Below are 25,826 nucleotides of genomic sequence, written 5' to 3'. Positions count from 1 at the left end.
GGTACCTGGTCCGTCGAGCTCTGTGTCTCCACCGCCCTGTTTTTTCTGGGACCTCATGAGCCACAACCTCTGATGCCGCCATGCCCTCAGACAAGCTGGAAGATTGCTCCCGTTGCCTCAGCACTGGCCTGGTCCCACGCACCCCCGTGCTCGTGGAGGGGGCATCAGCAAAATCAGAAACAGCAGGCACCTGCCATCTTTGGGGAGACTCCCACCTATCCATTCATTCCATTAACCAGGCCACCGTGTCGGTTAACCTGACCAAAACATCTGATGGCCGCTGCCTGTTAGATGCTGTAGCCAAGGAGGCACCGGCAGTTGAAACCTGGCCCCGCTTCCCCAAAACTGCCACAGATTGTGATGGCCTGGCAGGAGCCTTGGCCGCAGCAGCTTTCTGGGAAGGCCTGGCAGGAGCTTTGGCCCCTGCAGCTTTCTGGGACGGCGTGGCAGGAGCCTTAGCCCCCAAGGGCTTGGCCTTTTTGGCCTGCGGAAGGGCCTTGCTCTTTCCCTTAGAAGCATCGGCCTTGCGTTTTGCCACCCGGGCCTGTTTAGGAGGCATGTGCGTGATTGCAGTAGCAAATTGGCTCCATGGGGAACGGTGTAAGGCAAGCACAGCCACCCAATTCAACCAAATGGCGATCAGTCACCCACAATTCCCAATTAATAGCTGCAAGCAGTATGTAATGCAATACACCCTGCAATTGACTACCCTTCTAGAATCAATGCCAATCAATTAATGCACCAGAAGTTAATCGTTTGCAAAACAGCTAGCAATCAATTACTGGAATCCTAATTTTAAACTTTGAGAATCAAATCTACCCAATCAATGCCAAGAAGTTAATCCCTTGTGAATCAAATTCAATCAATTAATCAATGCAGTCAATTATAGCAGTCAGAATCAATTATGCCCGTATGAACCAATGCTCATTAATTAATGCCACCCGTACAAGCAATTCCCCCAAATCAAAATGAGAAGAGTGATGGCAACCTCAGTCTTGTGCTGTGAATCAGTAGTTCCCCCCAAAAAATGCAGTGTAGAAATAAAACAAGTACAGGCCCACTGGGACCAACTCGTTAGTCCCCTAGAAAACAGGGGCCAAATATTGCTACAGGCAGTGGGGGGAGGTCGGGTGACCACAAGGCAGGCTGTGCGCCGCGGCCACGGCCAGAAAAGGGGTCCTTTAAATCCCAAGGAAAATCCCAGGAAGAGGGGGGGGGCGCAAGCTGCCCACGCATGGCAGTACTCCCGCAAGGCAAAGATCCAATATGAAAAAGACGGGGGGTGTTAGTGTGCCCACTGCGCCGCTGGAGCCCCTAGCAGGAAGGGAACCCTACTGCCAGTAACACTGGCTACTTGCCCATCCGCCCACCGGAGCTCCGAATCAGCTGCAGCCGCTCCCACTCCTCCGCGACGCCATATGGCTCCTTCCGATGGCTCACACCCTGCTCGCCACCGCCCCGCTCACTCACCGCCGTCCCGATGAAAAGAGGACGGTGGCCGGCTGCGCTCCACTTTTTAAAGGCGCAGGGGGAGGCCGGGGGTCTGACATCACTCCCCCACGCCTCCCTGACCGCCAGGAAGACCATGGGGCCGGCAAGGTCTCGCGGGACGAGCGGCGCCCCCCTGCCCTTATGGCACCCCCTCTTCTCCCCGGAGCCGCCCGGGTAAGTCCACAATGCCCGACCTGTTTATTCAGGTCGGGTTTCTTTTTAACTGGAGATACCAGGGATTGAACCTGGGACCTTCTGCACACCAATCAGATGTTCTACCACTGAGACATAGCCCCTGCCAAATGGTCACAGTTCTCAGCTGTTGCTCTCACCCCTGGAATTATAGGCTGGTGCAGTGGGTAGGTATATCCAAAGCCTGATTAACACTTTATGCCTTGGTCAACAAGAAGCATTCTCATCAAAACTAAAAATGCCAGCATCCTTTGAGGTAGGTCACGGGAGTTGCTGTTTTAAATTCACATTGTAGAGCTAGCTTTTATAAAAGACTTGTGACATTGATACTTCAGTGGTATGTAGTATATTTACCAAAAGTTTCAGGTGGTCTCCAAGGTGAGATTCTATTGCTTGTGAGAGCCCCCTAAAATCTCAAGATGTTCAGCTTTCCCTTAAAAGCGACATTTGTTTCACTGTTGCGATTAAGGGAGAACAAAGCAAGACAAGTGGTGTTTGAAGAGCTCAGTAATGATAAACGGTGGACTCCAGAGTTTTATTCAGCAAATCGTGGCGCCTTCTTTTGATGCAAGGAACCTTCCTTTGGGGGAAGAGGAATATTTGCCCAGTTGTTGGAGCATGACTTGACTATCAGTGGAATTGTTAATGTTTTGGCCCCCAACCCAACCCAAAGCAAACAATAAAAATGTCTTGCAGAGTTTCGTTCTGCATAGCATATAAGCCTTACTTTCCATTTGGAGGGGAGTGGTACTGCATATATTAGACCAGGAAATTCTTTGAATGGTGCTGCTATCCTTTCACAACGTTTATGGATTGTTTATATTTCATGAGTCAAGCTGCTGAAAAAGCTTGCTATGTATGACCCTTTTTTTTTTTTTTTTTTTGGTAAAGGCAAAAATGTTAGTCTGAATAAACTCCAATGAATTCTACTTTCGCTTTCAGAAATATTTGTTGGCGGGAAAAGGTTTCCAGAAATAGCAAAGTTTAGGAGCAATTATGCTTTTGAAGAGAGGGGGAGAGAGCAGGCTAATAGGGGTAAGTTGTTATACAGAAATGTGGTAGATATTTCTACATTTTAATCTTTCTTTCAATAGTTTCAATCCACGCTTTGCAAGAACAGCTGCATGAGACACGTGAACCGCAAATTCTAAGTTTGTTTGAAGAACATGAAGGGAAATGGCTGAAATCAATATTCTGATTCAGTGCTCACAACATAACTCATTTTCAATAATGACTGTTCCTGAAGCAATCAAAGCAAATTATTTCAGAAAACCTCCCTGGATCTGTTTTTGATGAAGGGAGGCATCTCTTTCTTCCCTCCTTCTTCCTTGTGTCCTGATATTTTCTTTTCAAGCTTCTTGAGAGGTGAATCTTGTGTGAGGGGCAGAAAGGAGAAGCCATGGTAAAAGAGCAGAATCTGGGAACAAAGCAAGTATTAGCTTGCGGTGTGTCAGGGCTGTGCCTTGCACACAGAAAGTCCCAGTGCAATCACTGGTATCTCCATTTCTCAGGGAGGAAACAAGTGGAGGAAGGACATGCAGGCAGGTGTGGGGGTGAGTGGATGGAAAGGGAAGGCATGGTGGTGAGAAGATGAGGGGAGGTGTCTGTCCAGCCCCCCCAAACCTATAACCGGCCCTGATGTGCAAGAAATGCACATGGAATCTTCATTCCCTGCTGTGTTTGGTAGTTTAGGGAGAAGTTGGAGGTTCCAGCCCTTTACTAGCCTCTGGTGGGAGGTTGGGTGTGAGTGGAGACTCTCAAAAACACCACAATGTTACTTCTGAGCAAGTACCTGGAAGTGACATCACTGCATCCCATGACATGTTGCCCTTCCCTTTTTACTATCGCACAGCAGTGGGGGCCAGAGAGGCTAGCCTAGGTGGAGGGGCTCATTCTGACCCCTCATATTTTTCTGCAAGGATGAGGTTCCTTTTTCTCAGGGAAGAATGATCTTCAACCCTATCTGCCCTTCCATTTATGCTGTTTCCCTGGCCACATCAGCATATGCAGTTTGCAAACATAAGAGGGCTTTTAAAGATGGGGAACTGAGGCTCAGGGGGAAGGCCTTGTCCATTCCACGCAAGGCACCAGGGGTAAAGATGCCACCACACCAGGCTCCTCAAACTTTCTTCAAGTTGCTTTGGTCCCCACTGGAGGGAAAAGTGGAATACAAAATACAGTAAATAACTAAGCAAAGTCAAGCTGTGTAAACATCCATGCTTCCCATTGAAATGTCTGGTTATCAGACTCTGCTCACCAGTGAAAAATTGGCAATGGCGAAAGCACCACACCTTTTGCAACCATTCTGAATTGTTAGCAATCAGCATTAAGGGATGCTAGCATAGGTGAGATATTGCAGTTCGAGACCAGAAGGAGTTGCAATGAGCGTATGCATTACCTAGAGCATGGCACCACTCCAGTTTCCACAGATCTTTAAAAGAGGTAGTCAATAAAATACTTTTAAACATTTTTTTTCTCTGTGTTTCAGCCATCCAGTATAATTGGATATTGGTGGCATGTGATTAATTTGCAACATTTGTTTATTTTCAGTACAAAGGATGTATATTCCTGATTTGAATTTGCTAACAAAATAAAGGATTGACTTCTGAAATATGGAAATCATGAGGGAAACAATCTGTTAATATTTCAGTAAAACGGTTTCATTATCATTATCTGACAAAGGGAGCTTGGTCTCTCAAAAGCTCATACCCCAAAAATATTTTTGGACTCTAAGGTTCTACTGGACTCGAATCTAGCTGTTCATTTTCATGACTTTCTCATATATTTATAAGGGGAAAGAAAAAATGGAGGGAACCTTATTGACTGCATGAATGGAAGAGATCTGGCATCGAAAGTTGGAATTAACCATTTTACTACTATTGTTAGGAAAAATTCAACAGATGCCTTATCTCTCGGGCTGCCAGGTCTCTCTTCACCACCGCCAGGAGGTTTTTGGGGTGGAGCCTGAGGAGGGCAGGGTTTGGGGAGGGACTTCAATGCCATGGAGTCCAATTACCAAAGGGGCCATTTTCTCCAGGTGAACTGATCTCTATCGGCTGGAGATCAGTTGTAATAGCAGGAGATCTCCTGCTACTACCCAGACGTTGGCAACCCTACTTATCTCTGTTATTCTTCTTTCCACACCAGACTCATAGTGTAGATTCTGTGAGGGACTTCTCTTGAGATTCTGGTGAGGCCTCTATTCTCAGAAGTGCTACTACATTAAGATTAATGTGTGAATCTACTGGCAGGACAAATCACAGTGATGCATGTAATGTATTTTTCAAAAGCCTTCATATAAATAAAAAGCATTTGCTTTACATAGCAGTGTTAGCAATTAAAGGTAATCATTTGGGGGAGGGCCATATAATTCTTTTCTCCAGCTGAATAATAGGACTGTTGTAATAAGAATGCTGCCACTGCCCAACATTCTTTTGATAAATCAACAAAGACAAAAGAAAATACTGTGATGAAAACAAGTTTCAGCTTAGAGTCTTTTCTTTCCAGCTGTGGTCTGAATTACAGAAGTTTTCCACACCCTTAAGATTGACTCTCATTTACAGTGGAGAAATTCACCATGGGCTTCTGAAAACTGTGATTTTTCTTTCAACACAGTGATTTGTCTTGACTGTAATTATGATGATTGTGGACTTCGGGCAAAAGACTAGCTTGATTGTTACCTGCTTGCCCTTGAAGCTTTGTGCAAACTCTTATTTGGCCCTCTGTTGAGCTGAGTTGGGTACGGCTGGTGTCTCAGTGGCTCATTGAAAAAAGGCCAAAACAGCATTTAATAATGTGGAGCCCATTCCAGTGGCTGTATGCACAGAAGTTCCACTGTGTTGCTGGATTTGTATCAATATGCAAACTGTTATTAGATACAAAAAATTACCCATTTCCACTGGCCTTAGAGGGAAAAGCCTGTCCAGATTACTGATACTACAAATATTACATCAAGCATGTTCAATTGTTAATTTTATCCTGTTGACTATAATGGTCACACATGAGTCACAAACAAAAATGGTCACACATGAGGAGGGCCTGTGGCTCAGTGATAGAGCATCTGCGTGGCCTTCTACCGATTGTCTCCTTCCATTATCTTGGTTGTTTTGGTGATATGGAAACCTATCTGAGTCAGCCTGGTACCATCCTGGTCACTATAGCTTCACTGCTGGATATGCTGTTGTTCGGGAATTCCTGGATCAGTGCTGCCTCCTTTGTCTTGGCAGCAGGCCATCCTCTCATTGGTGAGTCAGCAGGGCTTGGAAGTTCAGGGAATGAAATCTTCAATTGATCCATTATGAGTGAAATCTTGAGGTGAAGATTTCGCAGAAGCAATAGGCATGAGCCATCACCAAACTCCCAGATATCAGTTCTTCAAAATTGTCAAGTAAGAATCTCAACCTCATCCAGACCCACAAATCCCAGACTCCTAGACTACAAATGAAATTCATTGTAAATTGTAATAAATGAAATGAATGCTTTGCTTATAATGGTAAGTGTACAATTTAATTGTTTAGTATTTTATGCTCATCTTTATAGCTTTGATGTAGTATTTTACTAATTCTTGTTAAAAATTGTTATTTTTGTAAATATCTTGTCAGGACAGCAGGTGTCTGTTATGGGGGGGGGGGTATTGGTGCTGCTGCAGATCTCCAGAGGCTGCTGCTGTCCTGAGGCTCCTTCTTAGGCTACACTGTTCCCTTTGCCAGACCCTGATGGCCCCACCTCCCTTTGCGCCACAAAAAACCCTTTTCCCTCAGAAATCTTTCCCCTCAGGCCGCTCCTACAGCTCAGGGACAAAATAGTCTTTCCCCCCCTCCCCGACTCCAACAGAGGGCCAAACCAATAGGGTTGCAAATAGATCAAGAAACGAAATGGGGAACATTCACTCAGCCCTAGTTTGAATCATGATGCAGCTGTAAGCGAGAGACCTTTGGAAGTATGAGACTTTGTGCACACAGATCTAAAATTCAGTCTCAGCAACATTGAAAAGAACTGTCAGAGCACCGCAAGAGGAAACTCCCCAGCGCTATTAGCACTTCCATAGAGAGATTCAAGTCGCAACTTCGGATGAGGTTTAGGAAGACTTTCAAGAGGCACCCATCTTTTGCATCTGCTTTCCAGTCAGTTCTTTTCATTATCAAACCCAGCAAGGATCATTAGAACACTTTACTGGTTCACCTTCACCCTGCAAAATACAAATGAATGCTATGAAGAGACACATTGGGAACGACCTCTTGCACTGTGAAGCTGTATCCTTTATTGTCTTTAAATCAAGGAAGACTATTATGAAGAAGAAAGAATGTGCTGGGATTATCTTGGGAGGTTATATTTAAAAAGAAGTACACCTTACAGTCTCAGACATGTCGAGTCTCCAGCTAAGCTATTTTCTGCTATACATTAGCAGACTATTAAAATATGTTGAAGAGAGATCAACTGTGTTTCTTAGATAATGTCACTTCGGTAAGGATGATTCTGTAAAATGTGCAGTTCTTATTTCTTCCTTCATTCTTCCAGTTCAACCCCAGTAAAAACAATATGGGCTTCAGATTCTCTAATTGGGAGAACACAAAGGGAAAATAACTGTGTAGCATAAAATGCTATGGTTGAATTCTGACGAACAACAAATTGGTAAGCCTGGTTTCTGGCTTTTAGAATTTTAGAATGCAGGTTTAGGCTGAAGGAACTGATTATTTCTCCCGTACTTTTCACCCAAAAATACGATGTAAGGGAGAAAGCTAATTTTCTATGAATATTGGTTTTTTAAAAATATGAGGTAAATATGTGCATTGGCCATAAGGTTTATTACCTAATTTTATATTTCTAAGAACTCAGCAGTTGTGCTTTATTCTCCAGAACTAGAGCCGTGTTTTCCTTTGGGTTCCCCAAACTGGAAAATCTGAGGCTAATGTTGATTTTTCCATGATTGAGCTGGAATAATGTAGGAAGGAATAAGGATGCCATCCTTCACAGAATCATATTACCAAAATTAAAATGAATGAAACAGAATCCTTCTTGCGAGCATATTTTTCCCTAGATCTAGACAGCATCACAGATGGCTTCTCTATAATGTGACTCTACACAAATGTATCCATACTTCTGATTTGCCAGACATTGTGGGAGTAACGTAGGCTTTGCAAATGAATAAATGAGCTGCCAATATTATCTTGTTCAGAATCCAGCTCCTAGCAAACGGGATTTATTGTTGCTTTTAAACCACAGCTCTTGCCCCTGCCAGTCCTACATTTGGTACAGATTAGCATAGTTTCATTGGATGTGTGGAGAAAAGCTGACCTGCACCCAACTGAGGGTATAGCTCAGCTACTTTAAGATACCATAGGAAGAATTCTACAAAGAGTCAAGGCTCTCTGTGAACCTTTTAATTGGTAATTGCAGCTACTGCTTTGGTTTGTCTTTGATGTGATTAATGGCTAGCTGACTCTACCCGATGGAAAGTAAACACACTCAGCCATCAAAAGATCTGTTCCAGGTGACAGATTATTTTAGGGGAAACAGTATTTGCTTTCAGTATTTCATCACAGTTCCACTACTAAGGTATGTGATTCCACTAATAAGAGTAAACTGGTATCCCCTTTGACCTGCTTTGAATCTACACTAGTTATGATGATTTTGCAAATCTTTATTATTATTTTTGTGGTGAATTTTAAAGCTATGAATGTAACTAGGGTGCCTGTATCAGAGATTATGTTTTAACCAGGTATGTTTAGATTTCAGGATGCTTATCTCTCTTTTTTTCCAGAATGTTGTGGCTCATTGCCTCTACCTCCATTATGTTTCTTGGACATGAGTATGGCCTGCAGCAGACTGGAGAATTCCATTTATTGTTTATGTATATATTTATACATTTCCAATCTGCCTTTCAATAAAACATGTTTGGGGTACTTTCTATAAAAATAAAATTTTTTTGCCATCAAGTCACATCTGATTTATGGTGACCCCTGGTGGGATTTTCAAGGAAAGAGATGTTCAGAGGTGGTTTGCCATTGCCTGCTACCTCCATGTCACAACTCTTGTATTCCTTGGAGGTCTCCCATCCAAATACTTGCCAGGGTCGACCCTGCACAGCTTCTGAGAACTGATGAGATCAGGCCAGCCTGACCTATCCCAGTAAGGGAAAAAAATTAACAGTACAATGGAATAAATATAATCTTACCTACAAATATAAAGAGACATACCATCATAAAAACATTATGGGTTCAATCCAACGTCAGTTTCTCTGTGGATGGAGCAGCATGATTTCCCCTTTTTATTTCCCCTCAATTTGCCCTACATGCAATCCTTGAGGCTCTCCTGTGCTCCAGGAATGACATTTTGTAGAACTCAGTGGGATGTACTGTGAAGGGAGAGGCAGAAAAGCATTGTTCTGCTGATGATAGCAGAAACCAACCTTTGGATCCAATTCTGTATCTCCAAACGCACACTGTGATAAAACATTAAAACAACACAGCAGTAAAGCAAATCAGCTGCAACACTTGCTAATCAAGAGCAACATGCCGTAGAAAATAAATTTACTCAATTTCTCTAGTAAGGACCACCTTCTCCAATATGAACCTACTCCAGTCATCTTTGGAAGCCTTGCTTTGGGTGCCCTGCCATCTGAGATTAGATGGGTGGCAACCTGAGAAAGGGCCTTCTTGCTTATGGTGTCAACACTTTGGGAACACCCTTCCCACAGACATTAGTCTGTCTCCCTCCATCATTGTCTTCTACCAGTGGGTAAAGACTTATTTGTATTGTTTGGAATATCCCCAGTAAAACTCTTATTGGCCCTCTTGTGTGTGTGTGTTTTTGTATGTTTATATGTTTTATTGTACTGTTAAATATTTATATATACATTTTAATGTTATTTTAATGTTTAAATGTTTTAACGCTTGATGTTGCCACCTTGATAATCCTATTTGAGAGAAGGTGGCATATAAATGTTTCAAATAAAAAAGTAGCAGGAGTTGGCCATAGAAGTACAGTATGTAGGTGCTAAGACCGGAGTGACCACATTTCATTTCATGAGTACGTACCAGGCAAAAGAGAAAATAGTTTCAGCAAGTGAGTCAAGACTGCACCTGCAAGTTCATGCCAAAGTCCTCCTTACAAAGGACTTTGTTCCATTTCCCCTTCCCTTGCTGTTTTCTGTATGTGAGCATCAGTAAGATGATCCCTAGGGATGTCTTGAACTCCAACGCGAACACATTTGATAGGCAAGAATACCATGTTTGACAGCCGCAATCACCCAAGAGCAGAACCACTGGTGCTTACCTATCTGCTGTCCACCTTGAATGGCTGTTGAGCAGCTTTGCAGCAGAAGAGGAGGAGAAGAAGAGTTGGTTTTTATATGCCGACTTCTCTACCGCTTAAGGAAGAATCAAACCGTCTTACATTCACCTTCCCTTCCCCTCCACACAACAAACACCCTGTGAGGTAGGTGGGGCTGAGAGAGTTTGGAGCAAACGGTGACTAGCCCAAGGTCACCCAGCTGGCTTCATGTGGAGGAGTGGGGAAACCAACCTGGTTCACCAGATTAGCATCCACCATTCATGTGGAGGAGTGGGGAATCAAACCCGGTTCTCCAGATTAGAGTCCACCGCTCCAAACCACCGTTCTTAACCACTACACCATGCTGGCTCTCAGTGGTGATGTTTTGTTTCCTTGCCTTGGGAGGGTTTATGTATCTATTCAACAGATGAGATGGTTCTACCCAGGGTGTCCAGGGCTGGCATCACTTTTCATTTTGATCCCAAACCTCTGGGCACACAGTATTTATTCCCCTCAGAGTTGTAAACTTTAATCAGATTAATTAGTAGATTACCCAACCAAAGCTTTAGTTGATTGGTGGGAGCCAATTTTAATACATGATAGTTCATTTTAATCTTACCTCTATCTGTTCACTATATTTTAACCTATTTGATTCATGTACGTATTATAATAGAGATAAAGAAACTGATAATGGCCAAACAAATAAGTTGTTACCCTTAATAACTAAAATATGTGAAGTTCAGATAAGAAGAAAGTGTTAGATATACATTTGCATTCCAGCAGCTCTAAAACTCTTTCAGGCTACGTCAATCAGCCAAATGCTATATGGCACAATCTTAGGCTCAGCTAAATCCAGTTATACTCCTCTGGAGAAGGTACAATCCAAATTTCTTCGGGTGATTCTACAAGTCCCCCGCCTTGTTTCAAATTCCTGGGTCCGCTTGGAAACAGGTATACTAAAAATCGAGGCAAAAATTACTCTAGCCTCAATCTCCCTTTGGTTAAAAGTCCATGAGGCATCAGAGGGATTCTTACCACTGCTTAGTTTGGACAATTATAGATCCAGATGGTGGAGTCTTGGGTTTGCACCTCAATTCCTCTTAGAGCAAAAAAAAGATCATGCAAAGTTCCTGATCAGACAATGGATCTTTGATATAGAAAGACAGAGCTCATGAGTTCACCAGCGTATCTGGCTCCTATTAGAACACGCTTTTGTTTAGCGCCAGCCGAATATTTATCTGCTATCGAGCTAAATAACCAAAGGAGACCATTAACCCTGGCTAGAGGGTCAGCCTTGCCCTCAGCAATTCTGGAGGGAAAGTACAAGAAGTTAGCAAGATCTGAGTGGGCATGTCCTTGTGGATCAGGAGAAATGGAAAGCACTAGTCATGTTCTATTTAGATGTATTTTTTATGAGGGAATTCATCAGAAACTAATTCTACCTCTTATTGACATGATGGAGACTAGTTCAGAGGAAGAGAAAATTAAATTCCTCTTATGGGAGGGAGACTCTCAACGATCCTTGCAAGTAGCCAAGTATTGCTCTGTAGCTATTAAAATTCGTTCAGAGAAGGGTATTAGTGATTTTAATTGACTTTAATTGTTATATGCCTAGTGAATATGGTGATTTTAATTGATACAATTTTATCTGTATTTTGTATAGAGAGATTTTAATTTAATTATTTAATAATGTAATCGATTTTAACTGATAAGGTTTGTAGTTTATCTGGCTATCGCCGTAATAATAAAATCATTCATATACATTAAAATAGGGTAAAATATTGGATGAATAACAATTTAGACATATCTCCAGTTCTGGTTTGTTACAAACCAGATCCTAAGGTCACTGTCATGACAATCCTATGCAGAGTCACTCCAGTCTAATACTGTTGATGTCATTTGGCTTAGACTGGAGTAACTCTGTATATGCTTGCACTCTTAGAGTTAGTGAGTGTCTGACTGATGAAGGTCAAGATCATAGACATCATGATGGGAAAGGATTGCATGTAAAGACAGCTCAGTCACTTCAGAAATTCCTTGCATGAATTCACTACACATTCAGTGGTAAAAGTGCTTTCGGCACCCCTGCCAGGACATCTTTGTGTTCCCTGGTGGTCTGCACTACAAGAGTTCACCTGACCTGGTTTAGCTGATGGCAGAACATATGATCACAGTTGGAGATGGTATGAAAAGGGTATGGAACAAGCTGTGAACGGCGCTCCTCAATTAGAGTGAAGGTCAGCCACTTCAAAAAGTGTCCCCTTGTGTCTACAAAAGCACATGGCATGCACTTGAGATCTATTATCACCAAGGAGTCCGTGTTTTTTTTCACAATCACCAAGGAGTCAGTGTATTTTTTCACAATCCAGTGAAGTATATTATTGCACAGAATTGTTTTCTTGTGTGTTGCCTGTTGCATGGATAGATAATATCTGTCCTGCCAGAGCTCTGTGCATTAGAGGTGGTTGTCATAACTACTGCCATAGAACGATGCACTGACAACCCCAGGCCTACAGTGTCTGTGTGCTAGCATATATTACCTTGTTGAATTATTCAATTAAATGTGATAACGAGCGCTCATTGACATCATTAAACACTCAGGTGAATAAAGAATTCACTTTGAAGTACACTATTATCTGAAGCCAATTGTGAGTGAACAAGCAAATACTTCTCACTACAGGATACAGGTTTTGGAGAAAGAAACTGCCTACGTCTACAAAAAGAGCATGGGAAAAAGAGCTTATGGGGTTGGATTTGCTGCCATTAATTAAGAATGTGTCAGGTATTAATTGGAGCCTTCTCCTTTACTCAGTTTTAGTAATTTCTCGTTTTGAAGAAAGAGGAGAAACAATATTACTTTCTATGGCTAAAGCAATGGCTAGGTGTGATAGCAAAACAGAAGCCAATTCTTTGTTGATTGTTAGATCTGGGAATATTCTATTTCAGAAAAGGCATGGCAAGGAAAACCTGCCATAGTTCACACTTGGTCTTTGAAAGCTATTGCATCCTTGTACATGGATCCATGATGAAGCTTTGGGACTTTGCTTTGGCTAATAATCACCTAAGAAATAAGCAGACATGAGAAAGGATGGCTGCAATCCTAGGAACATTGTCACTGGAGAAGGGACCATCAAAACTGTAGCATATATTTTCATTCATCTGATATATTGGATTGGGCAGCATGTATTTCACTTCATTCAACTGGCACCGAGGAATTCAGCAATGAGGGAAAAGATGCATAGAATGACTGCTTCCCGTCTATTGAATAGGAAAGTCAACAGCAGACTCTTAGTATAATTATGCTCTACAAATGAGCATCTCTGCCCAAGCAAACATGTTGAACTCCACAAGTGCCAGCATTCAAGTAGTTGTTCTAGAAACTGATATGCAACCGAGGTTCTACTATCTCAGGTTGCACTATGCATGCAGAAACTTGATATCATGTACCTGGGCTGCACCAATTAAGACGGTGGAGCCCATTCTCCATGGGAAGTCAGGAAAGTCTTATTCAAACCCTGAAAAATCCACTTGTAACAGCCAATGAACTTGATGGGTTGGGTTCTCCTCCATTTATGTGAGACTTCTTTGTGTGTGTGGGGGGGGGAGAGCTAAGGTTTCTAAATCCAGCTTGGGAAATTCCTGGAGATTTGGGATGGTGCTTGAGGAGGGTACAGTTTGGGGAGAGGAGGAGCTCAGAGGGGACATGATGTCATAGAATTTGCCCTACAAAGCTGCCATTTCCTCCAGGGGAACTGACTTCTGTAGCATAGAGATCACTTGTAATTCTGGGAGAACTCCTGACCCTGCCTTGAGGTTGATAATGCTAGAAGGAGCAGAGTATTTTCTGTACCAGCATCTGGCACAAATGGAAGAGGAAGCAAATGTTTGCTGGATGTGTGAAAATTCCTTGCCTTGTGCTAAGCAGGAGGAGGTGGAGGTAGTGGTGGTTTGAAAGTTACCCCTTTGCTGTTGTATCCCCATTCTATCCGCATCCTGGAAGTAGCCAAGAGAAGAATCAGAGCTTTTCTTATCCTGGGAACATTTGCTTTGCCTTCTAGGGAAGAGCAGTCAGTCCACTGCCATTTCCCACGAAGTGCCATCTTACCCACCCTACATGGTGAGACTTTATTAACAATGATGAACATGGGGAGTTCTATTGGGTTCGGCCCTTATGCTGGAAAAGCCGGTAAACCAGGTGGCAAAGAGTCCTGATTTTAAACTGAATATGGCACAAAACAGTCTCCTGTTTTAAGACTCTGCTGACTCAGCCACATTAATTCATGCTACAGTAACTTTGAAACTGGACTATCATAACATGCAGTATGTGAGGCTGCCCTTGAAGCCAGCATGGACAATACAATTGGTGCAGAATTTAGAGGCCAGACTGTCAGTAAGCATATTACCCTAAATTTAAGATTGTTAGCATTGGCTCTGGCTACAATCAGAGAAGAACTCAGATATCCCTGAGAAGAACCGCCCCATCCTGATTGTTAGAGGTAGAACAGTATTTCCCAAAGATCTCCAATTCCCCTTAATTACAGCCTTTGCAGGCCCATAAAATTGGACCCCCCTGCAGCAACATTCACCAAACTCCGATGTCCATCTAAGGAGAGTCCCTTGCAGCTACACTGCAAAATTGGTGACTCTGCCCCCAAAAATGCTTTCACAGGAGCTTCAAAAAATCCCCATAGATTATAATGGACCCAATTTTTTTCAGTAAACCCAGAAATAAAGCCAAAATACCCCTTCACCAGTATGGGTATTCAGCTTATTCCAGGTTTACCAAAAAAAAAATGGGGCCAATAAACCCAAACCTGAAATTTACCGATTTTTTTTTTTGCATGACCCTAACTGTGAGGCAAATAGGAGCAGAAGAAACCACAAGAAGATGGAAGAGGAGAACAAAGTAAATTGATCAAATGACACCAAGATTCTTCTCAAATTGAATTTAGTATTGTTGTGCTGAAGTTCATGCTTATCTACACGTTAAACATGATTGCAGCTCATGGAATCTGTTTTTTTGCAGCTCATGGAATCTGTAAAAGTTGCAGCTCATGGAATCTGTTTTTTGTTTTTTTTGAGACAGCTGTAATTGGCTTTTAATACAGCACCATTATTTTCAACATTTTATTATGAATTCCAGATGAAAATGATGCTTCCATTCGGCATTTCAAAACAGAACTAGTATGTCTCCCCACTCCCATTTTTTTAACATGAGTAAAACTTTGAACTCTGTACAGTTCTTCAAAATAAATCCTAATACATTGAGGCTGAAATTTCCCAAGGGATGCAAACCTCATTCTTTGAATCAGCTGTAATCAGACAAACCACACAATAGTAATTCTTCAGTGAGTGCAGTTTGTATCAGCAAGATGCAGGAAGAAAGGATTTCTCTCTCAGCTGTTGTTTCTGGGGGACTGAATGAGTTAAACAAGCAGCTGAGGTACCAGCTCAGCCTTCATGTGCCTGGGGCATGGGATTACAGGGCTTTCTGTTGCCCTGTCCTTGTCTGTATTAGCAGAGACTTTCAATTTAGAGAATGACCTGATGTCAGTCATGCTAATCCACCCAACAGGAACTGTCACGTCTATCTCACCTGGTTGAGCCTAGCTACATAAGCAGATTAGACAGCTGTCATGCACCAGTTAGATAGCTCCTCAGACAGAATGAAATGGCACACTAAACAAAGCCTATACATATACATTGTATGTAAGCATTAATAGAGACTCTAGGTCCTCGCTGAGTGTGTCAAAATACTTACTCGCAGAACAGATAGGAAGCTAGAATGTTTAATATACATAGATTAAGATTGGGCCTCCCCATTCCAAAGATTCTACCTGCTTATTGTAAATGTTTAACTGTCCCCATGTACAGAGTGCTTTTCTCCAAGGCCAGGTTAAATGCACTGCCATTGAGGGAGTTAGCAGGCAGATTTTCAGGGGTCCCCTTTTCCGAGCGATTTTGTGATTGTGGATCAGGAAGTCTGGACACTGTTTGTTATTTTTTTGTAGATTGTAAAAAACATGATCTCGCCAGAGACAAATGGATGAGAATATACATTCAGAGGTGGGGACCTGCCCTAAAGCAAGAGATAGTTGCAAAGTTATTGGCTGATACTGACCTAAATGTAACCCTCGCTGTGGCAAAATTTTTATCTATGGTTTTTTTAACAATACCTCTTTTTAACTGTACTGTTTAGATAATATATTTTTGTATGTATGGTTATTTATGCATTATGGAATGTACTGAATTTGTTTTCCTTATGACCAGTTGGTCCACAAGCATAAAGAAATAAAGGAATAAAAATAGATTAAGATATGTTTATTACTAACAGCGTTTGAAAATGAGATCATTTTACGACTAGTGTTTGAACGTGTGGCACAAAATCTCACGTGCTGAACCAGCCAGCTCTCTATTAGACTGGGATGGAATAGAGAGATATGAAAGTTCCTACTTTACACAACTGAAACAGCTTCATATTAGGAAAGAGGAGGTTTGCAGTGGCAGCCAGGAATATGGTGTAAATCAAACTCAAGGCAAATGGAGGGGTGTGAGAGTCTCAGGATGACACCTTTTTTTAGTATTTTCATTTTTCTTCAAAAACTTATCTACAGTTTTAGCTTGATAAAGACAAGTTGGATCTCACACACTCAGGTAAAAAAAGATAGGAAACTGCCACCATAAAAGCTGTAGAACCAATGAAAATTAATTCATATCTCTTAACCATGTATAGAAGGAGAAGTGCCATGGTCAGAATTAGATGGTATTTTTGTAGTTTTAAGAATTGTGGAGTAGCAAGACAGTATATGTCAATAACTTAACCTTCTCTCCCTAGGAGGGAAGCCCAGTCTGCAACAATGCAGGGTAGAACAACACCATTACAGTATGGGGACTTGCTGGTCTGGAGTTGTTAAAGCTGTGATCAGTGTTTATGGATTGAGCAATTTGGTCTAATTAAAGAAAAGGAAAGTGGCTGAGGACAACTGAACATCTAGAAGCTTTTTGACAAGCAAGCCTGATATGGCACTCCACAAACCCTGGAAAAGGGATACACAGAAAAAAACCAGTCTTCTTGGTTTCAAAGCAATCCTGGGTCATGGAACTTGGTCTTTAGCAACAGTGACAAATTAAATTGGGACTGGTGCGCTTTAATTTGTTCATAAATGATCTACAATCAGGAGTTAGTAGTGCAAGTCTGCAGATGATTCCAGATTATTCAGGATGGAACAAACAATGGCAGATTGGAAAGAGCTCCAAGAGGATGCCTCCAAATTGAGTGAGTTCAATCCAGGTAAGTGTAAGGTGATGCACTCTGGAAGGGAAAATATCCTAACTTGAAAGCTATTGTCATGGATATAGCCAGGAATATAAGGGGAACAGTTGCTGGAGTTGAAAAAAGAAGTCATAGAAAATGTTTCTGTACCCAGCTAAACATGCCAAAGAGGGAGTCTCGAGTACCAGAATAAAATAGCCTTGGAGAAGGGCAAGAAATAGAGTAGTAACACAATAACATGGCTTTGCATAGTTTAGAAGCTGCCTAAACCATCTCAATAGATATTATTTGTTAAGGCACAGCTGCAAAAGTGTCTGAGAATGGCAAGAACATCCAATTTCACAGAAATGAAGATATAGCCCAAAGACAATGGCATGTATTAGTTGAGGGCCAAAAGATATTCCTATGTATGAGAAAGTTGTTGTAATCACTATATTTAAAAAGACTTTTAAAGATTAAAAAGTAGCAGGAATGAACAAACAGTTTTAATATATTTTAACAAAACATTTCAAGAACAGATGACCTTGTATGGTGTTTGACATTATAAGATAATTAATTAGCCAAGAACGTGTGCCCTTATCAAGTGGGACAGGTAGCTATTGTTAGGAGATTATTTTAAAATCCTAAAAATATGGGAAGTTGAATTGATCAAGAGCTTCTTCTCAGAAGGGACTTCTTGCTTTTGACCTGCTTATTTTTGAGGTAAGATACTTTTCTGGACTAATGTAATTGTTCTCCTTTAATTATCTATATAACATTGATGGATGGTTTTCTGTTGATTAAGTCAATGTTAGGAATTAAATAGTTATGTTTAAATAACTGTTTTAATAAATGCTTAAATAGAAGTAGAGATTATCTAATAGTATTCACTTGTGTACTGTAATGAACCTAAGATGTTATCGAGGTGTACCTCTATCCAGGAATTAAATGATCTGATATAGGAAAGCTAACTAGATCCCTGGCATTTCTTAAGTGCACACCTATATCTGAACCAGGCCTGACTATAGTAATCCAGAACAATATGCTGATGGAGGTCAGAACTGGCAGAGACTGAGAGGTAAAGCAATGTAGTGGATAGCTCAGTGGAAATGTCAACTCAGTATGTGGCTATGGTGAAAAAAGAAAACTCCACTCTGAGGGTTATTAGGAAAGAGACTGAAAATCAAGCAGCCAATATAGCAGTGCCCTTATATAGGTCTATGGTATGGCTTCATTTGTAACACTGTGTACAGGTCTCATTGCTATACCAAAAAAGATATTGCAGAGCTGGAGAAAGTTCAGAAGAGGGCAACTAAGATGATTAATGGGTTGGAGGATTGCAGCACCTTTACTATGAGTAAAAAAGATGCTGGACTAGATGGACTGATCCAGGAGAGCTCTTCTTATGTTCTTAGTTTCATGATAAAAGAGGGAGCAACATAGGATTGCCAACCTCAAGGTTGGTCCTCCTAGAACTGCAACTGATTTCCAGACTACAGATATCAGATCCCCTGGACGAAAAGGCAACTTTGGAGGGTGGATGCTGTGGCATTACATCCCTGCTGAGTTATCTTCCCTTCCCCAAAAGCACCCTCCCTTGACACCACCCCCAGTTCTCTAGGAATTTCCCAAGTAAGAGTTGGCATCCCAACCAAATCTGGATCCCCAGAACCCCCTGAAGTTAAAGGCCCACTGATCAAAAGTGCTACTTACCTTCCCTTTATAACTAATCCACAGATGCAGAAGTAAACATGGTTTTAATTCTTTAAGGACGGCATAATTTTTTTCCGTCTAAGAGGTCAGCAGCCATTCTGAAGCAGAGAAAGGACCTGGTAATGAGGTAAAATCAGTGACTATAGAAACCTAATAGTTACTGAAGGTTATTTCACTTGTGGGTTAGGTAATTCTGTATGCTGAAGCATTCATTAATTGTTTGAACATTCCTAGCATTATATTAAGCTTGCAACCAGCAAATACACAAATTCACCATGTATTAGTATGTTCCACGAAGCATTAACGTTTTCCAGTGGTGCATAAAGCTTACTGATTTTCAGAACATTAAAGATTTCTGAAAATTGACCTTATTTCCTTTGTCTGGAGCTAATACGTAATTTGAAGTGAACGATTATATCTGTGCAGGGAAACTACAGAACGAAATTTTCTCACTGCAGCGGTCAGCGAGTCTAGACAGCTGTATGTTTGTTGTTGTTTTTCCCCCTGCTTGCAAAGGAGGGCTTTTTTGCCTCGAGGTCTGTGTTACTGGCTCAGTTAAGTGTGTTCCAAGGCTTTTGGACCGCTGCATTTGTGCCATAACCCTGAACAGGAAACTTAATTACTGAAAACCGTGATCTGAATGGTGAAGGGATACAACAGTAGGAAAACAGCCTACAGCTAAATTCATTACCTGTGGATTCATTGTTAATGTTCTAGTGAGAGTGTTGTTTAATATTTTATCTCCAGCCACTGCAGATTTCTTTAGAAGCCCCAGAGAAAAGCATTTTCCCATCCAACCCCCAAAGTTTTGCATTTAATGAACATAAGAATCAGATATTCAGTGAAAAACTGTATTTTTCTTACCTTGACCTTTGTGACAACTGAGCCACAGAACAAAATGAAAAGTCCTCTCCCCGCTGCCACCCATTTTCAATAAGCACTAGACAAATAATTTTTGTCTAAAAGATAAACAAAAGCTGATTGTGGGGGTTGTCTGTATGGTGAGACCTGGGATTTTCTTTTAGACATAGCATGGCACTGTAAATAAAATGAAAGTTGAAGGGTAGGTACCATATCTATTCTGACTTCTTTTAACAAATTTTTTATTTAAAGTTGCAGCCTTTCAATCCATTAGTAGGAAGAAAGGCAGGGTATAAATTAAGTAAGTAAATAAATTTACACCCACCTGAAGAGCTTCAAAATAAGCAACATATTGTGGGAACATAAAGTGTATTTCAGACAAGATTACAAGCTGCCTGGAGAAAAATGCCCTGTCTTTTTAACAGAGGCTTAATATTATGTTATTTACAGGTGATGTCCTGCCATGAAAAGCTTCAGCTGCCCATTTCCACACATTAAGCTTCTATTAAAGGGCCAGGCCATTTTTCATCAAGCCTGTTGGTAATCTTAGTTTTAGAAGACTGCCTGTTCTTTGTTATAATATTTATTTGTTTGTTTGTTTATTGAAAACATTTCTACACTGCCTTTCCACCCAAACATGGTCCCCAAAGTGGTGTACACTGAAATAGTTCAACATTAAAACAGCATTTAAAATAAGTATATATAAAACTAACCATTCAGTAAAAACATATAAACATAACAACACAATATGGGAAGAGGGCAAATAAGATAATTATTATAATGTTGGTTCTTGTGAGTTATCCGGGCTGTGTAACCGTGGTCTTGGTATTTTCTTTCCTGACGTTTCGCAAGCAGCTGTGGCAGGCATCTTCAGAGGAGTAACACTGAAGGACAGTGTCTCTCAGTGTCAAGTGTGTAGGAAGAGTAATATATAGTCAGAAAGGGGTGGGTTTGAGCTGAATCATTGTCCTGCAAAAAGTATCAAAGGTAATGTGCCAATCATTGTCCTGTAAGTATCAAGATAATGTGCCAATGAGGGTGTGGTATGTTAATATGGAACCATTGTATCCTGAAGTGATCTGTTAATGTGTGAAATCCAAAGCTAATCTGCATGGCTATTGTGGACTGTAGTCTTTGTTAGTCTGGAGGTTTTCAGGACAGGAAGCCAAGCCTTATTTATTCTTAAACTCTCTTCTGTTAAAGTTGTGCTGATGTTTATGTATTTCAATGGCTTCTCTGTGCAATCTGACAAAATAGTTGGTAGAATTATCCAGTCTTTCAGTGTCTTGGAATAAGACCCTGTGCCCTGTTTGTGTCAGTCCATGTTCAGCCACTGCTGATTTCTCAGGTTGGCCAAGTCTGCAGTTGGCCAAGTCTTTCATGTTCTTTTATACTGCAGACTTGGCCAACCTGAGAAATCAGCAGTGGCTGAACATGGACTAACACAAACAGCTTCATAAAACCGACTGTGTGGCATCACAGTAGGGCTGCCTATTGGTAGACTCGTTTGCCCATGGCCTAGGGTTGTGCAAAAAGATTTTCAGTAAATTTTGGGTTGGGGTTTTTTCAGCCCAATTTTTTTAGTAAACCCGGTAAATATGGGTATTCAGCTTATTTTCGGGTTTCCTGAAAAATTCGGGCCCATTATAGTTAATGGGGATTTTTTTCAAAGCTCGGGGGGGGTTGGAGGTAGAGTCCCCAAATTTGCATTGTGGCTGCAAGGGACTCTCCTTCGATGGTCACCAAAGTTTGGTGAACGTTGGGACAGGGAGTCCAATTTTATGGGCCTGCAAAGGGGTCACCCCCATCCTGCAGGCATTTGCAAGCTGAACTGTCCATCAGGTTCACAAGTTCAGCGTTGCAGAGGACTGACAGAAAGAGGCAATTCCAGGCTGGCACCTCAAAGTCTGTGGTCTGCCTTAGTTTCTGAGTCGCTTTGCATGATGTCCATGCAAATGAGCTTCCAAACGGAGGAAAAAGGCTTAAATGCAAGAGAAATAAGGCACAGAAAACATTTCTTTTGGTGGCAAATGACATCTTGTGAGCAGTCCTTTATTATGGTCATGAAAAATCTGATTCAAAGAGATGGTCACCATGCGGGGAAACAAAGCCTCTACTCAGGGCAACCTTCTTTTGGAAAGCAGGTTTTCAGGGGGGGGTGATATCGGAGCCGACTGAAGTCATGACCACGGGGGCTGCCTGAAGGAGATTGCTCATCCACGTGGATGAAGAAATTTCCTTTGGAAGCCTAGTGGTTTGCAGCTTTCTGGCTCTTGCATGCACAAAATAATCCATTCCTCTTCAAGTTACCACTTAGGGCAGACCATGGAGGGAGCAGTTCCTGTCCACATGTTTCAGATTACAAATGTTTGTGACTCAGAGAGTTCCTTACTAAATGACTTTTGTTATATATAAACAATGAAATGAGCCTCTGTACTGATTCTCATACCCAAGGCAGAAATCTCTACTTTAAAAAAAATGACTATTACATCACATACTCTATCATTATATAGGTGTGACTACAAAGACAGATTTTATTTTACAATTAACTTCAGCTTTGGTATCTTCACCAGGAATCAGGTAGAACTCCAGTGCTCAAGAGGCCAAGGCAAATTCCTTTCTCCTTAGCTCATGTTTTGAGTCCTTATCAAAAAACCTAGCTGTTTGATCTGTGCTGATAACAATGCTGAGGTTGTTATGAAGAAAGGGGGAAAGTGCATTTACAATAGACAATTTAATCTTCTCTACAGACAGACCCTTGCTCCACTCTCAGCCCCTTTACTCAGCTCAAAATTTCATCTCTGACAGCGTTGCATGTTTGTTGGTGTAGGACTGAAAGGGAAATACTTTCCACATGGGCTATGTGCCCCAGCTTCAATGCTGTTGGGAAGCTTTCCCCCCCTTTCCTCCCCCTAGCAGTATAATGCATATGTGCACCTCCTGAGGTTTCCCAGCTCTTCTTCAGTCTTTCTCAAATCTGCCTTGCTGTGACGATTTGGGAAAGATCACTGTGCTGTACTAGCAGCTGCAGCAGCAATGTGGAAACCACACAACACAAGCCTGTCTCTTCGTGGAAACCACCAGGCACTACGTGGACTGAAAATGTGGTTTCCTAATGTGTAGTTCTATACAAAATGCAGTTCTAAATTAAAATTTTGCTATTTCAATGAGAGCCCTGTGCAGTTCTGAATCAGCTGTCAATAGGGTTGCCAACCTCCAGGTACTAGTCGAAGATCTGCTTTTACAACTGACCTCCAGCAGATAGAGATCAGTTCACCTGGAGAAAATGGCCGTTTTGGCAATTGGACTCTATGGCATTGAAGTCCCTCCCCTCCCCAAACCCCATCCTCCTTAGGCTCCACCCCAAAAACCTCCTGCCAGTGGTGAAGAGGGACCTGGCAACCCTAGTTGTCACAGAAAGGAAAGTGGCCTTCATTGTTGGCTTGGTGTTCCTGCTGGCTTTGCCCTTGGAACATGGCTCTGATTGTGAAGAGGGAAAAGAGGTCTGCTTTATAGGGTTCCGAGATATTCCATGGCCACTGGCAAGGGGTGGGGATAGGGTTGCCTCCTCGAGATTGGGTAACTCCAGGAGAGTCATAGAGTCCACCCTTCAAAGCAGCCACTTTCTCCGGGAGAACTGATCTCTACAGTCTGGAGATGAGACATAATTTATTTATTTTATGTATTTATTTTTCAATCTTATATCCTGCCCTCCCCAGTGGAGTCGGGCTCAGGGCGGCTTACATAACATTAATTTCAGCACCATATATATATCCCTGGGATTGTTTTTATTTGATAACAGTGAGTGATAAATGTAGGATGACTTCATTTCTCCACCATAGGTCTGACCCAGCTATCCCCTGGAGAAATAACTCATGAAATTAATCTGTTCACCTATTTTGCTCTCTCATTCTTTTTTGCCTGAAATTGAGTGAAAGTGTTCCTTTCCTGATGGTTTATCCAGTTATATATATGAAGCTGTTTGCCATTCGTATTTATTTCCACATGCTTGCTCCAGGCAGTCGATTGTATAATTCCCCCCCCCCCCCCTTGAATGGCAGACTGATCTTAAGGGCAATGCTCCCTGCTATCGGCTGCGGACGCCTGCAAATCAGTCCCAGCATCATCAGTCCTCAGGTAGACTTCATCAGTTGTAGTCATCTTATCAGCTAAGCACAGCCTCTCTTAATGGAGTGATAAATATTCTGGCATCCCAGTATCACTATCAAGAGATTTAAATCATACCCAGTACTTATTGCTGCTATTACTACAGAGCTAATGCCAATGACTCTGTCACTTATCTCTTTCACCAGAGAGGATGAACAGCCTTTTTATGTCTCCACTCCTGGTCACTAAATGCAGACGTCACACAGAAATGTCCTCCCCAGGAAATCTGGAGCTGAAATTTCTCATGTAAAATTTGAAGAATCGTTTCCGTCATTTGACAGCAATGAATTTCCACAATGCCAGCCTTTGACTTTGCATGCTATAAAACCCATTACCAAAGATAAAATAACACCTTATTTCTACTTATGTGACCTGGATGAGCCATGAAGTTTGAGCTGGGAATGTTAGTATAAATGCAACACAAGAAGCTCTCTGCCATGTAAACTAACATGCCATTTGTGATCGTGATCATTGACACTGTTGTCATTAAGATGCCGCTGCAATAATATTTTTAATTCACAAAGTATTTTATAATCATGAGTTTTCTTGTTCTTGCAACCTATTGGTTTCTCAGTAATACTCTTTCTTTAGAGAGACTGGGATGGATCCTACCAACTTTTTCAGCTGATTAAAGAGGAGCTCCTTTTTGAATCCTGAAAAGGCAGTGCCAGGGATCATGGGACCCACATGGATAAAAGGCCACACTGGACATAAATGCAGTATAGGGGGAGAGATCCTCCTCCTTGTGCCATCAGAAAAGCTGGTTGAATCCAGCACAATACTTTACAGAAACTGCAGTGTTTCATTGCAGTCTTCCTGCCCCAGTCCCCAGCAGGAGCCATTTGCCCACTCCCTGCATTACTAAGACTTTTTCAATTTTTTTAAATCAACAAAGGAATGCAATCATAAAGATATAATAATCTATGGATCAGCTTCTCTTATTTGCCAGCTTTCATGCCTTACCCCTGTTATCTCTGTAATGAAAGGGGCCAGAGACTTACTAAAAAAAAAAAAAAAGCAAAGAATTCAGAGAAACTGATACACAGATTGCTATATCATTATAATGATAAGATTGCTATATTATTATAATGATACGACAATATTCAGTGGTGGATTAAAAAAAAAAAAAAAAACACCCACCCACCCCATGGGAAGAGAATGGATGCCAAGTAAAATGGCTGCCATGTGGCCGAGACTGGGAAAATGCAAACTATCCCACCCACATGGAAGCCATCCAGGCGGACAAAATTTCAGAGCAAAGCAGATTTGTGAAAGATTGGCAAAAAACTGGGGAAGAACTTCTTCTGGTAAATTCTTGCAAGAAAAAATCCAGTTGCGTCAGGCCCGTTGTCCATGCCATCTTGAGACATCGAGATACACGTAAGGTTGCCATCTGAACAGGAAAAAACATCCTGTCCCCTAAACAGTGGTTTAATGAGCAGCAATCAGCAGTAGAAGCTTCTCAGGGCATGAATTGAGAACGGCTTGCAAATCAAATATTAAAATCATATTAAAATGATAGCTAGAGGAACCCATTTAAAGGTTAGTGGGTAGGTACTTTTCTATTTCATTCCCCATTTAATGAATTTTTTAAAAATAAATTTCCTCTTGTATATTTATTATTTATTTATTGAAACGTTTTTTTACCCACCTTTCTTCACGGTTCAATTATATAACTGAAGAGATAATCTTCTACCTTAAATATACAACATCAAATATGTCCAAAACCGGGTCAACAGTATTTTCCCCAAAACTAACAAGGATCCAGCTAAAGGAAGAATGCTATTCTGTTCCTAAGGAAAAACTGAGTTAGTTTTTGGAAGGTTGCTATTCAATGAGAAAAATAATTTCCTTGTGACGGTATTACCATTTGAACCCT

This window comes from Euleptes europaea, chromosome 11 (assembly GCF_029931775.1).
Source record: "Euleptes europaea isolate rEulEur1 chromosome 11, rEulEur1.hap1, whole genome shotgun sequence".
Classification (NCBI taxonomy): Eukaryota; Metazoa; Chordata; class Lepidosauria; order Squamata; family Sphaerodactylidae; genus Euleptes; species Euleptes europaea.
Note: the sequence above shows the minus strand (reverse complement) of the source record.